Raw genomic sequence first — 8,762 nt, forward strand, 5'->3', positions numbered from 1 at the left:
GGTTAGGGTTAGGGTTAGGGTTAGGGTTAGGGTTAGGGTTAGGGTTAGGGTTAGGGTTAGGGTTAGGGTTAGGGTTAGGGTTAGGGTTAGGGTTAGGGTTAGGGTTAGGGTTAGGGTTAGGGTTAGGGTTAGGGTTAGGGTTAGGGTTAGGGTTAGGGTTAGGGTTAGGGTTAGGGTTAGGGTTAGGGTTAGGGTTAGGGTTAGGGTTAGGGTTAGGGTTAGGGTTAGGGTTAGGGTTAGGGTTAGGGTTAGGGTTAGGGTTAGGGTTAGGGTTAGGGTTAGGGTTAGGGTTAGGGTTAGGGTTAGGGTTAGGGTTAGGGTTAGGGTTAGGGTTAGGGTTAGGGTTAGGGTTAGGGTTAGGGTTAGGGTTAGGGTTAGGGTTAGGGTTAGGGTTAGGGTTAGGGTTAGGGTTAGGGTTAGGGTTAGGGTTAGGGTTAGGGTTAGGGTTAGGGTTAGGGTTAGGGTTAGGGTTAGGGTTAGGGTTAGGGTTAGGGTTAGGGTTAGGGTTAGGGTTAGGGTTAGGGTTAGGGTTAGGGTTAGGGTTAGGGTGGGGTTAGGGTTAGGGTTAGGGTTAGGGTTAGGGTTAGGGTTAGGGTTAGGGTTAGGGTTAGGGTTAGGGTTAGGGTTAGGGTTAGGGTTAGGGTTAGGGTTAGGGTTAGGGTTAGGGTTAGGGTTAGGGTTAGGGTTAGGGTTAGGGTTAGGGTTAGGGTTAGGGTTAGGGTTGGGGTTAGGGTTAGGGTTAGGGTTAGGGTTAGGGTTAGGGTTAGGGTTAGGGTTAGGGTTAGGGTTAGGGTTAGGGTTAGGGTTAGGGTTAGGGTTAGGGTTAGGGTTAGGGTTAGGGTTAGGGTTAGGGTTAGGGTTAGGGTTAGGGTTAGGGTTAGGGTTAGGGTTAGGGTTAGGGTTAGGGTTAGGGTTAGGGTTAGGGTTAGGGTTAGGGTTAGGGTTAGGGTTAGGGTTAGGGTTAGGGTTAGGGTTAGGGTTAGGGTTAGGGTTAGGGTTAGGGTTAGGGTTAGGGTTAGGGTTAGGGTTAGGGTTAGGGTTAGGGTTAGGGTTAGGGTTAGGGTTAGGGTTAGGGTTAGGGTTAGGGTTAGGGTTAGGGTTAGGGTTAGGGTTAGGGTTAGGGTTAGGGTTAGGGTTAGGGTTAGGGTTAGGGTTAGGGTTAGGGTTAGGGTTAGGGTTAGGGTTAGGGTTAGGGTTAGGGTTAGGGTTAGGGTTAGGGTTAGGGTTAGGGTTAGGGTTAGGGTTAGGGTTAGGGTTAGGGTTAGGGTTAGGGTTAGGGTTAGGGTTAGGGTTAGGGTTAGGGTTAGGGTTAGGGTTAGGGTTAGGGTTAGGGTTAGGGTTAGGGTTAGGGTTAGGGTTAGGGTTAGGGTTAGGGTTAGGGTTAGGGTTAGGGTTAGGGTTAGGGTTAGGGTTAGGGTTAGGGTTAGGGTTAGGGTTAGGGTTAGGGTTAGGGTTAGGGTTAGGGTTAGGGTTAGGGTTAGGGTTAGGGTTAGGGTTAGGGTTAGGGTTAGGGTTAGGGTTAGGGTTAGGGTTAGGGTTAGGGTTAGGGTTAGGGTTAGGGTTAGGGTTAGGGTTAGGGTTAGGGTTAGGGTTAGGGTTAGGGTTAGGGTTAGGGTTAGGGTTAGGGTTAGGGTTAGGGTTAGGGTTAGGGTTAGGGTTAGGGTTAGGGTTAGGGTTAGGGTTAGGGTTAGGGTTAGGGTTAGGGTTAGGGTTAGGGTTAGGGTTAGGGTTAGGGTTAGGGTTAGGGTTAGGGTTAGGGTTAGGGTTAGGGTTAGGGTTAGGGTTAGGGTTAGGGTTAGGGTTAGGGTTAGGGTTAGGGTTAGGGTTAGGGTTAGGGTTAGGGTTAGGGTTAGGGTTAGGGTTAGGGTTAGGGTTAGGGTTAGGGTTAGGGTTAGGGTTAGGGTTAGGGTTAGGGTTAGGGTTAGGGTTAGGGTTAGGGTTAGGGTTAGGGTTAGGGTTAGGGTTAGGGTTAGGGTTAGGGTTAGGGTTAGGGTTAGGGTTAGGGTTAGGGTTAGGGTTAGGGTTAGGGTTAGGGTTAGGGTTAGGGTTAGGGTTAGGGTTAGGGTTAGGGTTAGGGTTAGGGTTAGGGTTAGGGTTAGGGTTAGGGTTAGGGTTAGGGTTAGGGTTAGGGTTAGGGTTAGGGTTAGGGTTAGGGTTAGGGTTAGGGTTAGGGTTAGGGTTAGGGTTAGGGTTAGGGGTTAGGGTTAGGGTTAGGGTTAGGGTTAGGGTTAGGGTTAGGGTTAGGGTTAGGGTTAGGGTTAGGGTTAGGGTTAGGGTTAGGGTTAGGGTTAGGGTTAGGGTTAGGGTTAGGGTTAGGGTTAGGGTTAGGGTTAGGGTTAGGGTTAGGGTTAGGGTTAGGGTTAGGGTTAGGGTTAGGGTTAGGGTTAGGGTTAGGGTTAGGGTTAGGGTTAGGGTTAGGGTTAGGGTTAGGGTTAGGGTTAGGGTTAGGGTTAGGGTTAGGGTTAGGGTTAGGGTTAGGGTTAGGGTTAGGGTTAGGGTTAGGGTTAGGGTTAGGGTTAGGGTTAGGGTTAGGGTTAGGGTTAGGGTTAGGGTTAGGGTTAGGGTTAGGGTTAGGGTTAGGGTTAGGGTTAGGGTTAGGGTTAGGGTTAGGGTTAGGGTTAGGGTTAGGGTTAGGGTTAGGGTTAGGGTTAGGGTTAGGGTTAGGGTTAGGGTTAGGGTTAGGGTTAGGGTTAGGGTTAGGGTTAGGGTTAGGGTTAGGGTTAGGGTTAGGGTTAGGGTTAGGGTTAGGGTTAGGGTTAGGGTTAGGGTTAGGGTTAGGGTTAGGGTTAGGGTTAGGGTTAGGGTTAGGGTTAGGGTTAGGGTTAGGGTTAGGGTTAGGGTTAGGGTTAGGGTTAGGGTTAGGGTTAGGGTTAGGGTTAGGGTTAGGGTTAGGGTTAGGGTTAGGGTTAGGGTTAGGGTTAGGGTTAGGGTTAGGGTTAGGGTTAGGGTTAGGGTTAGGGTTAGGGTTAGGGTTAGGGTTAGGGTTAGGGTTAGGGTTAGGGTTAGGGTTAGGGTTAGGGTTAGGGTTAGGGTTAGGGTTAGGGTTAGGGTTAGGGTTAGGGTTAGGGTTAGGGTTAGGGTTAGGGTTAGGGTTAGGGTTAGGGTTAGGGTTAGGGTTAGGGTTAGGGTTAGGGTTAGGGTTAGGGTTAGGGTTAGGGTTAGGGTTAGGGTTAGGGTTAGGGTTAGGGTTAGGGTTAGGGTTAGGGTTAGGGTTAGGGTTAGGGTTAGGGTTAGGGTTAGGGTTAGGGTTAGGGTTAGGGTTAGGGTTAGGGTTAGGGTTAGGGTTAGGGTTAGGGTTAGGGTTAGGGTTAGGGTTAGGGTTAGGGTTAGGGTTAGGGTTAGGGTTAGGGTTAGGGTTAGGGTTAGGGTTAGGGTTAGGGTTAGGGTTAGGGTTAGGGTTAGGGTTAGGGTTAGGGTTAGGGTTAGGGTTAGGGTTAGGGTTAGGGTTAGGGTTAGGGTTAGGGTTAGGGTTAGGGTTAGGGTTAGGGTTAGGGTTAGGGTTAGGGTTAGGGTTAGGGTTAGGGTTAGGGTTAGGGTTAGGGTTAGGGTTAGGGTTAGGGTTAGGGTTAGGGTTAGGGTTAGGGTTAGGGTTAGGGTTAGGGTTAGGGTTAGGGTTAGGGTTAGGGTTAGGGTTAGGGTTAGGGTTAGGGTTAGGGTTAGGGTTAGGGTTAGGGTTAGGGTTAGGGTTAGGGTTAGGGTTAGGGTTAGGGTTAGGGTTAGGGTTAGGGTTAGGGTTAGGGTTAGGGTTAGGGTTAGGGTTAGGGTTAGGGTTAGGGTTAGGGTTAGGGTTAGGGTTAGGGTTAGGGTTAGGGTTAGGGTTAGGGTTAGGGTTAGGGTTAGGGTTAGGGTTAGGGTTAGGGTTAGGGTTAGGGTTAGGGTTAGGGTTAGGGTTAGGGTTAGGGTTAGGGTTAGGGTTAGGGTTAGGGTTAGGGTTAGGGTTAGGGTTAGGGTTAGGGTTAGGGTTAGGGTTAGGGTTAGGGTTAGGGTTAGGGTTAGGGTTAGGGTTAGGGTTAGGGTTAGGGTTAGGGTTAGGGTTAGGGTTAGGGTTAGGGTTAGGGTTAGGGTTAGGGTTAGGGTTAGGGTTAGGGTTAGGGTTAGGGTTAGGGTTAGGGTTAGGGTTAGGGTTAGGGTTAGGGTTAGGGTTAGGGTTAGGGTTAGGGTTAGGGTTAGGGTTAGGGTTAGGGTTAGGGTTAGGGTTAGGGTTAGGGTTAGGGTTAGGGTTAGGGTTAGGGTTAGGGTTAGGGTTAGGGTTAGGGTTAGGGTTAGGGTTAGGGTTAGGGTTAGGGTTAGGGTTAGGGTTAGGGTTAGGGTTAGGGTTAGGGTTAGGGTTAGGGTTAGGGTTAGGGTTAGGGTTAGGGTTAGGGTTAGGGTTAGGGTTAGGGTTAGGGTTAGGGTTAGGGTTAGGGTTAGGGTTAGGGTTAGGGTTAGGGTTAGGGTTAGGGTTAGGGTTAGGGTTAGGGTTAGGGTTAGGGTTAGGGTTAGGGTTAGGGTTAGGGTTAGGGTTAGGGTTAGGGTTAGGGTTAGGGTTAGGGTTAGGGTTAGGGTTAGGGTTAGGGTTAGGGTTAGGGTTAGGGTTAGGGTTAGGGTTAGGGTTAGGGTTAGGGTTAGGGTTAGGGTTAGGGTTAGGGTTAGGGTTAGGGTTAGGGTTAGGGTTAGGGTTAGGGTTAGGGTTAGGGTTAGGGTTAGGGTTAGGGTTAGGGTTAGGGTTAGGGTTAGGGTTAGGGTTAGGGTTAGGGTTAGGGTTAGGGTTAGGGTTAGGGTTAGGGTTAGGGTTAGGGTTAGGGTTAGGGTTAGGGTTAGGGTTAGGGTTAGGGTTAGGGTTAGGGTTAGGGTTAGGGTTAGGGTTAGGGTTAGGGTTAGGGTTAGGGTTAGGGTTAGGGTTAGGGTTAGGGTTAGGGTTAGGGTTAGGGTTAGGGTTAGGGTTAGGGTTAGGGTTAGGGTTAGGGTTAGGGTTAGGGTTAGGGTTAGGGTTAGGGTTAGGGTTAGGGTTAGGGTTAGGGTTAGGGTTAGGGTTAGGGTTAGGGTTAGGGTTAGGGTTAGGGTTAGGGTTAGGGTTAGGGTTAGGGTTAGGGTTAGGGTTAGGGTTAGGGTTAGGGTTAGGGTTAGGGTTAGGGTTAGGGTTAGGGTTAGGGTTAGGGTTAGGGTTAGGGTTAGGGTTAGGGTTAGGGTTAGGGTTAGGGTTAGGGTTAGGGTTAGGGTTAGGGTTAGGGTTAGGGTTAGGGTTAGGGTTAGGGTTAGGGTTAGGGTTAGGGTTAGGGTTAGGGTTAGGGTTAGGGTTAGGGTTAGGGTTAGGGTTAGGGTTAGGGTTAGGGTTAGGGTTAGGGTTAGGGTTAGGGTTAGGGTTAGGGTTAGGGTTAGGGTTAGGGTTAGGGTTAGGGTTAGGGTTAGGGTTAGGGTTAGGGTTAGGGTTAGGGTTAGGGTTAGGGTTAGGGTTAGGGTTAGGGTTAGGGTTAGGGTTAGGGTTAGGGTTAGGGTTAGGGTTAGGGTTAGGGTTAGGGTTAGGGTTAGGGTTAGGGTTAGGGTTAGGGTTAGGGTTAGGGTTAGGGTTAGGGTTAGGGTTAGGGTTAGGGTTAGGGTTAGGGTTAGGGTTAGGGTTAGGGTTAGGGTTAGGGTTAGGGTTAGGGTTAGGGTTAGGGTTAGGGTTAGGGTTAGGGTTAGGGTTAGGGTTAGGGTTAGGGTTAGGGTTAGGGTTAGGGTTAGGGTTAGGGTTAGGGTTAGGGTTAGGGTTAGGGTTAGGGTTAGGGTTAGGGTTAGGGTTAGGGTTAGGGTTAGGGTTAGGGTTAGGGTTAGGGTTAGGGTTAGGGTTAGGGTTAGGGTTAGGGTTAGGGTTAGGGTTAGGGTTAGGGTTAGGGTTAGGGTTAGGGTTAGGGTTAGGGTTAGGGTTAGGGTTAGGGTTAGGGTTAGGGTTAGGGTTAGGGTTAGGGTTAGGGTTAGGGTTAGGGTTAGGGTTAGGGTTAGGGTTAGGGTTAGGGTTAGGGTTAGGGTTAGGGTTAGGGTTAGGGTTAGGGTTAGGGTTAGGGTTAGGGTTAGGGTTAGGGTTAGGGTTAGGGTTAGGGTTAGGGTTAGGGTTAGGGTTAGGGTTAGGGTTAGGGTTAGGGTTAGGGTTAGGGTTAGGGTTAGGGTTAGGGTTAGGGTTAGGGTTAGGGTTAGGGTTAGGGTTAGGGTTAGGGTTAGGGTTAGGGTTAGGGTTAGGGTTAGGGTTAGGGTTAGGGTTAGGGTTAGGGTTAGGGTTAGGGTTAGGGTTAGGGTTAGGGTTAGGGTTAGGGTTAGGGTTAGGGTTAGGGTTAGGGTTAGGGTTAGGGTTAGGGTTAGGGTTAGGGTTAGGGTTAGGGTTAGGGTTAGGGTTAGGGTTAGGGTTAGGGTTAGGGTTAGGGTTAGGGTTAGGGTTAGGGTTAGGGTTAGGGTTAGGGTTAGGGTTAGGGTTAGGGTTAGGGTTAGGGTTAGGGTTAGGGTTAGGGTTAGGGTTAGGGTTAGGGTTAGGGTTAGGGTTAGGGTTAGGGTTAGGGTTAGGGTTAGGGTTAGGGTTAGGGTTAGGGTTAGGGTTAGGGTTAGGGTTAGGGTTAGGGTTAGGGTTAGGGTTAGGGTTAGGGTTAGGGTTAGGGTTAGGGTTAGGGTTAGGGTTAGGGTTAGGGTTAGGGTTAGGGTTAGGGTTAGGGTTAGGGTTAGGGTTAGGGTTAGGGTTAGGGTTAGGGTTAGGGTTAGGGTTAGGGTTAGGGTTAGGGTTAGGGTTAGGGTTAGGGTTAGGGTTAGGGTTAGGGTTAGGGTTAGGGTTAGGGTTAGGGTTAGGGTTAGGGTTAGGGTTAGGGTTAGGGTTAGGGTTAGGGTTAGGGTTAGGGTTAGGGTTAGGGTTAGGGTTAGGGTTAGGGTTAGGGTTAGGGTTAGGGTTAGGGTTAGGGTTAGGGTTAGGGTTAGGGTTAGGGTTAGGGTTAGGGTTAGGGTTAGGGTTAGGGTTAGGGTTAGGGTTAGGGTTAGGGTTAGGGTTAGGGTTAGGGTTAGGGTTAGGGTTAGGGTTAGGGTTAGGGTTAGGGTTAGGGTTAGGGTTAGGGTTAGGGTTAGGGTTAGGGTTAGGGTTAGGGTTAGGGTTAGGGTTAGGGTTAGGGTTAGGGTTAGGGTTAGGGTTAGGGTTAGGGTTAGGGTTAGGGTTAGGGTTAGGGTTAGGGTTAGGGTTAGGGTTAGGGTTAGGGTTAGGGTTAGGGTTAGGGTTAGGGTTAGGGTTAGGGTTAGGGTTAGGGTTAGGGTTAGGGTTAGGGTTAGGGTTAGGGTTAGGGTTAGGGTTAGGGTTAGGGTTAGGGTTAGGGTTAGGGTTAGGGTTAGGGTTAGGGTTAGGGTTAGGGTTAGGGTTAGGGTTAGGGTTAGGGTTAGGGTTAGGGTTAGGGTTAGGGTTAGGGTTAGGGTTAGGGTTAGGGTTAGGGTTAGGGTTAGGGTTAGGGTTAGGGTTAGGGTTAGGGTTAGGGTTAGGGTTAGGGTTAGGGTTAGGGTTAGGGTTAGGGTTAGGGTTAGGGTTAGGGTTAGGGTTAGGGTTAGGGTTAGGGTTAGGGTTAGGGTTAGGGTTAGGGTTAGGGTTAGGGTTAGGGTTAGGGTTAGGGTTAGGGTTAGGGTTAGGGTTAGGGTTAGGGTTAGGGTTAGGGTTAGGGTTAGGGTTAGGGTTAGGGTTAGGGTTAGGGTTAGGGTTAGGGTTAGGGTTAGGGTTAGGGTTAGGGTTAGGGTTAGGGTTAGGGTTAGGGTTAGGGTTAGGGTTAGGGTTAGGGTTAGGGTTAGGGTTAGGGTTAGGGTTAGGGTTAGGGTTAGGGTTAGGGTTAGGGTTAGGGTTAGGGTTAGGGTTAGGGTTAGGGTTAGGGTTAGGGTTAGGGTTAGGGTTAGGGTTAGGGTTAGGGTTAGGGTTAGGGTTAGGGTTAGGGTTAGGGTTAGGGTTAGGGTTAGGGTTAGGGTTAGGGTTAGGGTTAGGGTTAGGGTTAGGGTTAGGGTTAGGGTTAGGGTTAGGGTTAGGGTTAGGGTTAGGGTTAGGGTTAGGGTTAGGGTTAGGGTTAGGGTTAGGGTTAGGGTTAGGGTTAGGGTTAGGGTTAGGGTTAGGGTTAGGGTTAGGGTTAGGGTTAGGGTTAGGGTTAGGGTTAGGGTTAGGGTTAGGGTTAGGGTTAGGGTTAGGGTTAGGGTTAGGGTTAGGGTTAGGGTTAGGGTTAGGGTTAGGGTTAGGGTTAGGGTTAGGGTTAGGGTTAGGGTTAGGGTTAGGGTTAGGGTTAGGGTTAGGGTTAGGGTTAGGGTTAGGGTTAGGGTTAGGGTTAGGGTTAGGGTTAGGGTTAGGGTTAGGGTTAGGGTTAGGGTTAGGGTTAGGGTTAGGGTTAGGGTTAGGGTTAGGGTTAGGGTTAGGGTTAGGGTTAGGGTTAGGGTTAGGGTTAGGGTTAGGGTTAGGGTTAGGGTTAGGGTTAGGGTTAGGGTTAGGGTTAGGGTTAGGGTTAGGGTTAGGGTTAGGGTTAGGGTTAGGGTTAGGGTTAGGGTTAGGGTTAGGGTTAGGGTTAGGGTTAGGGTTAGGGTTAGGGTTAGGGTTAGGGTTAGGGTTAGGGTTAGGGTTAGGGTTAGGGTTAGGGTTAGGGTTAGGGTTAGGGTTAGGGTTAGGGTTAGGGTTAGGGTTAGGGTTAGGGTTAGGGTTAGGGTTAGGGTTAGGGTTAGGGTTAGGGTTAGGGTTAGGGTTAGGGTTAGGGTTAGGGTTAGGGTTAGGGTTAGGGTTAGGGTTAGGGTTAGGGTTAGGGTTAGGGTTAGGGTTAGGG

This window comes from Tachyglossus aculeatus, chromosome 12 (genome assembly GCF_015852505.1).
Source record: "Tachyglossus aculeatus isolate mTacAcu1 chromosome 12, mTacAcu1.pri, whole genome shotgun sequence".
Lineage (NCBI taxonomy): Eukaryota > Metazoa > Chordata > Mammalia > Monotremata > Tachyglossidae > Tachyglossus > Tachyglossus aculeatus.